The sequence below is a fragment of the Lithobates pipiens genome, unplaced genomic scaffold (assembly GCF_037356315.1).
Source record: "Lithobates pipiens isolate NorthernLeopardFrog02 unplaced genomic scaffold, aLitPip1_a1.2 Scaffold_8, whole genome shotgun sequence".
Lineage (NCBI taxonomy): Eukaryota > Metazoa > Chordata > Amphibia > Anura > Ranidae > Lithobates > Lithobates pipiens.
This window is the reverse complement of record NW_027507903.1, coordinates 8,169,879-8,175,878: the sequence shown is the minus strand read 5'-3', so window position 1 is coordinate 8,175,878 and position 6,000 is coordinate 8,169,879.

Sequence of the window (6,000 nt, the reverse complement as noted above, 5' to 3'; positions counted from 1 at the left end):
CTAGGGGCTTCAAACTTCTTCTGAGGAAGAGTCTTTTTCTTTGACTGCTCCCCAATTTTCCTCTTAACGGGAAAGGCCTTTTTCTTATCCGCCGTGCGATCAAGCACTGCTTCAAGACCTGGCCCAAACAGCAAGTCTCCTGTAAAGGGGATCCCACAAAGCTTTGCTTTGGACACATTGTCCCCCTGCCAGGTCTTCAGCCATAAAGCCCTCCTAGCTGAGTTGGTCAGAGCCGAGGACCTTGCAGACATTCGCACGGATTCAGCTGAAGCATCCGCAATGTATGCTATCCCCTTAAGCAGCATGGGAAAGGAGGATAGAATGGTCTCCTTTGCCGTCCCTGCTTCAATGTGCGCGTTAATTTGGGTAAGCCAATACTCCATATTACGAGCCACCACTGTGGCTGCCATGGCCGGTTTAAGATTCCCCTGTGATGAGTCCCAGGCTTTCTTTAGGAGTGAATCCATCCTTCGATCCATAGGGTTTGAAAGTACCCCCATGTCCTCGAAGGCCAGATCAGTGTGTCTGGACACCTGGGAAAAAGCAGCATCTAATCTGGGAGATTTATTCCAGACGAGAGCCTCCTCTTCTGAAAAAGGAAACCTTCGTTTTAATGCCCCAGAAAAGAAAGGTTTCCTCTCAGGATCCTGCCATTCCTTCTTGATGGCATTGATCAAGATGTCATGCACCGGGAACACCCGTTTTTTCTGTTCCCCCATGCCCTTGTACATCTGATCATGGAGTGACAATGCCTTCTTTTCCTCTTGTATGTCTAAAGTGGTATGAATAGCTCCTAAGAGCTCATCCACTTCCTCCAGGGAAAGCTTATACCGTGAGGTTCTACTGGATTCCCCATCCAACCCCTCATCGTCAGATTCCCCTTGGGAGTCTGAGCCGACACTGTCAACCTCTTCCTCAGCTTCCTCTCTGGGACCCCCTGGATTCTCTCCACCTGCAGGAGGAACATCCACAGGGCTAGATGGTACACTCTGCTGCGCTGGTGTAGGGGTGCTCTGGGGCTGAGGCCACTGTAAACTAGAAAAAAGTGTCTTGAAGGCCTGGAAAGTATTAGAGAGTTCCTTCACAGAAGCCGCCAGATCTGCCCCCTGTTCTGCTGCCTGCTCTCTAACCAATCCCTCAATACACTCTCTGCAAAGTGCCTTGGACCAGGAATCCCCCATAGAGGCTCTACATGAAGGACACTTCTTCCTAGAACCATGGGGGGACTTGCTTGTGGCTTTCTGAAAGACAGAAATAAAAGAGAGAGCAGCATAAAATTAAAAAAGAAAAAGAAAACACCAGCGCTACATAGAGGACCACCGGGAGTGCCCCCCCCAGGATCAACCACCACCAGGATCCCAGACGCACTGCCCTTCCCCCCGACCACCAAGGGGGAAAAAACACCAGTGGAGCTACTGGTTATAATGTAAGGGAACACCTCCCCAGGGTTCCCCTTACCTTTGAGTGGCTGGTGCTGTTATCTCCAGGAGCTCTTGGAGCCTCTACTTCAGACATTCTCCTGTTGAGGAAGAGTGGTGCGAACGTGCCTCCTACAGCTGCCTGTACAACTTTAGAAAGAGAGGCTGCACCAGCCGAACGCTTGGTCCCCTTTCACGTGCCGCGTCCGGAACCGGAAGACGCGGATACAACGAAGAAGTCCACCCCCACCGGAACTGACGTCGCCCGTCATCCGGTCCGGCCTCCAGCTCCAAGCCGACTGCTAACACAGGGGGACCTTGGACGTCTCGTTGCAGCGCCCCCCTGGGCGAACAAAGGGATGGACCGCCCCAAACTTCCTGCTTTCCCCAAGCGAAGTTTAGAGTGCGTGTAAAAAAGGCCAGTACGAGGGTCCAGCTCCCCAGCCGACCGGACTGCCTACCCTGTTGCAGCACCCTCCTGGGTGAACGAACAGGAGAACCTCTAAAACTTCCTGCTTTCCCCAAGCGAAGATTAGGGTACATGTAAAAGACGGTCAGTCAAAAACCAGCTCTCTGGCCACCCAGACTGCCGAACCCGTCATAACACCCGCCTGGGCGAACGAACGGATGAACCTCTAAAACTTCCTGCTTTCACCAAGCGAAGATAGAGTACATGTAAGACGGTCAGTACGACAGAATCGGACTGCCGAACGGAGTCAGAGCTCCATTTCAGATACGTAGCCTCAGTTTCGCCAACTGATTTAGCTAAGGTTCCTTAGCGGTGTCTCCCCGCCGGAGGAAACACCATAACTGAGGAACAGAGGGAGGACGAGGCTTAAATCTTGAAATTGAAGGCGGTGTTTCCTGAGAGGGGAGGAGCCAGGGTCTCTCTAAGGTGGCTGTCCTGAAAGACGAACTTGGGAAAAATCTTTTTTTTTTTTTTTCCTTAGAGAGAACATTTACAGGACCTCACCTCACTGCAGCTCCGCTCGGGCTGATTCACGAAACCGCCGACGTCAGTTCCAGCTGATTCACGAAACCCGGAAGTGACCTGCCTGTCTTTGAACGACAAGGCTCCCGCCCGTAGAATCACAGTGATTTTACGGGTGGGAGCTAGTCGGCGTTCTGCATTGCGCCAAAAGGCGGGTTAAATACCCGCAAATGAAGCGCCATGGATGCAATCTTGTGATAGCATCGACGTGGCGCTTCCCATAGTGCACTGTGTTAAATGACTTTTTTTAAATGTCTTAAAGGGTCTGTTTTTTTTTCTGTGACTACAGGAGTAGGGGCGGGGTCCGGGCGCCCCCTATGGATGGGCCGCCACTGACACACACACACTACGCTGTGGACTGTATTTGGTCAGTGGAAGCTGTGCCACTTTTACACTGCAAAGATACATACTGACCTCCTTTAAGTGGTGGCTTCCACCCGAGCAGGTGAGGAGACACCCTTAGGTGGGGGGTGAAGAGCACCATGGTGAACAAAAGCCAATGGGATTACACCGATATATATTTTTTATATATCAGTGAGATAATGAGTGGGATGAAAATGGCAGCACAGTGGTGTAGTGGTTAGCACTCTCGTCTAGCAGTAAGAAGGGTCCCTGGTTTGAATCCCAACCACGACACTACCTGCCTGGAGTTAGCATGTTCTCCCTGGGCCTGCATGGGTTTCCTCTGGGTACTCCGGTTTCCTCCCACACTCCAAAGACATCCTGGTAGGTTAATTGGCTTCCATCCAAAAAAAAAATAAATAAATAAAAAAACTGGCCCAAGTATATGAATGGGGACCTTGGATTGTGGGCTCCTTGAGGGTAGGGACCGATGTGAGTGTGCAATGTACAGGGATAGGGACAATTGTAGACACTCACTCAGCTTGAACTGGTGTCTTTATTCAACCTTACTATTAAAGCAGGAGTCCGCCGTTTTTTTTTTTCTTTTAAAAGCCAGCAGCTACAAATACTGCAGCTGCTGACTTTAAAAATAATGACACTTACCAGCGCGCCCGCGATGTCGGTACCCGAAGCCGATCTCTCGGGTGCTGCCGCCGCCATCTTGGGTATGGGAATCAGGAAGTGGAGCCTTTCGGCTTCATTTCCCGTTTCCCTACTGCGCATGTGCAATAAGGATGGTCCCCGCAGTCTCTGGGATCTGTGCGTTTCCCAGCAGGCAGCGGGGGACCTTCGGAGTGTGCCACGGCAGAGAAAAAGCACTTCTATATCTTTATGAACTGGTATTGAAAGATGGACATGCTTTGAGAGTTGTAGAATGTTTATTGTATTTTGTTAATATTTTTATGCTCACCGATGAACTTTATAAAATGTATGCACTAAGGGCACTTTCACATTGAGGCGGTAGCAAAGCACCACTAGCTTTAGCAGTTTTCACCCCTGCTAGCAGCCAAATAATGGGTTAAAAGCACCGCTGTCCATTGATTTCAATAGGAAGGATTTACCGCTCCTAAAGCGCTTTTTTTTTTTAAACGTCCCACCAGCGCACAACACTCAGGAGAGACACTTTACAGGCACAATTTTTAGCGCTATAGGGTCCTGTAAAGCACCTGTGTGAATGTAGCCTTAAAGCGGGAGTCCGCCGGGACTCCGCGTTTTTTTTTTTAAAGCCAGCAGCTACAAATACTGCAGCTGCTGACTTTTAAAATGGTGACACTTACCTGTCCAGCGCGCCCGCGATGTCGGCACCCGAAGCCGATCTCTTGGGTGCTGCCGCCGCCGCCATCTTGGGTATGGGAATCAGGAAGTGGAGCCTTACGGCTTCATTTCCTGGTTCCCTACTGCGCATGCGCGAGTCGCGCTGCGCAATAAGGATAGACCCGCTGCCTCTGGGATCTGTTTCCCAGCAGGCAGCGGGGGACTTTCGGAAAAGGGGCGTAATCTACGCCCCTTTCCGCAGAGAGCTATCCCGGAAGTGGGTGCAGATACCTGTACTGTACAGGTACCTGCACCCCCCCTCCCCCCTGAAAGGTGCCAATTGTGGCGCCGAGGGGGGGGGGGGGGGGAGGGTTCCGATGAGCAGAAGGTCCACTTTAGGGTGGACCTCCGCTTTAATGTATTGCGAGAGCTGCACCCTTGAAGGTAGCAATACTTTTTCTGTTAGAAACTAAACTGAAGCCAAGAAGCACCAGATCCATCTCTCTACACATACATCCCGAGCCTGAACGTGGTTCCTCCACTTTCAGGAGGGGAGGTCGACGCTTCCCTAATCAGAGCAGCTCATAAAAACTCTGATAAAAGCCGTGGTGTACATGGACATTTAGCTTTTATGAAGTTAGGTTTAGGAACTTTGGGCAAAAAAAAAAAAAAAAAAAAAAAAAAATTAAAATCTCCAAGTTTGAGATGAAGCTTTATAAAAAGAAAAGCTGCGCTCAAAAAACAAAAAAAATGTTCTAAATACAAACTTCATGCACCACCATGAGTGATCAATAAAAAAAATGAAAGTTAAGTGAGCGCGAGTATCAAATGATATACAATTTGAATTAGATGAAAATGTATGAATCATGTAATGGGTAGAATGTATAGGTGATCACTCCTATACGTTCTACCCATTACATGATTCATATATTTTCATCCAATTCAAATTGTATATCATTTGATACTCGCGCTCACTTAACTTTCATTTTTTTATGGATCACTCATGGTGTTAATTGCATGAAGTTTGTATTTAGAACATTTTTTTGTTTTTGAGTGCAGCTTTTCTTTTTATATTGTTTATATTATCGGAGTATTACGATCTGAGTTGCTGCTTAGAGGGAGGGTTTTCAAATAGCGCGGTTTACCCCCTTTTTTATTTTGTACATGAAGCTTTACAAGATCACATTTAGAAAGAAAAAAAAAAAGTGGAAGATTTCTTCTGCTTTACTGGTGAGCAGCACAGCAGAGGAGGGTAATATGGCGCTCGCTGGGGATCCCAAAAATATATTGTAATATGATCACAAAATGTTAGTATAAGAGATTGGTCGTCTTTATATAGCCAAAGTATATCGATTTTTGTGTGAGTTTTGGGTATATCCACACACCAGTATCCTCGATGAGAAGTTCAGGGTCTTTGTAGATCATCAAGGTGGTCCGTGAGGAGGATCAGCAGTACAGGCTGTACCCTAAAGGGCTGCCAGTCTTAAAGCAAGAAGTAGCTCTAGGAAACAATGGAATAGAGAAAGACGGCGCCCTCTAAGTGCAGCAATAAAGTTGCTCAAATTTATTAAAAATGGTTAAAAAACTGTCGGGGTAGTACTGGTAGCTGTGGTGCCTTTGGTCCGATGTTCAAGGAGTCGGTGTCCTCAGGAGACGGGCTGGGCAAAGCGGCGCTTCGGAGCATGCATGCTCCTTCATCAGGCTTTAGGTCTGACCTAAAGCCTGATGAAGGAGCATGCATGCTCCGAAGCGCCGCTTTGCCCAGCCCGTCTCCTGAGGCCACCGACTCCTTGAACATCGGACCAAAGGCACCACGGCTACCAGCACTACCCCGACTGCTCTGACCATTCTGAGGAAATACATGGAATAGACCAAAACACCAACCATCGGTCAAAAAGTCAGATGCCTGAAACCTTGCCTTACAGCCCTGCGAGT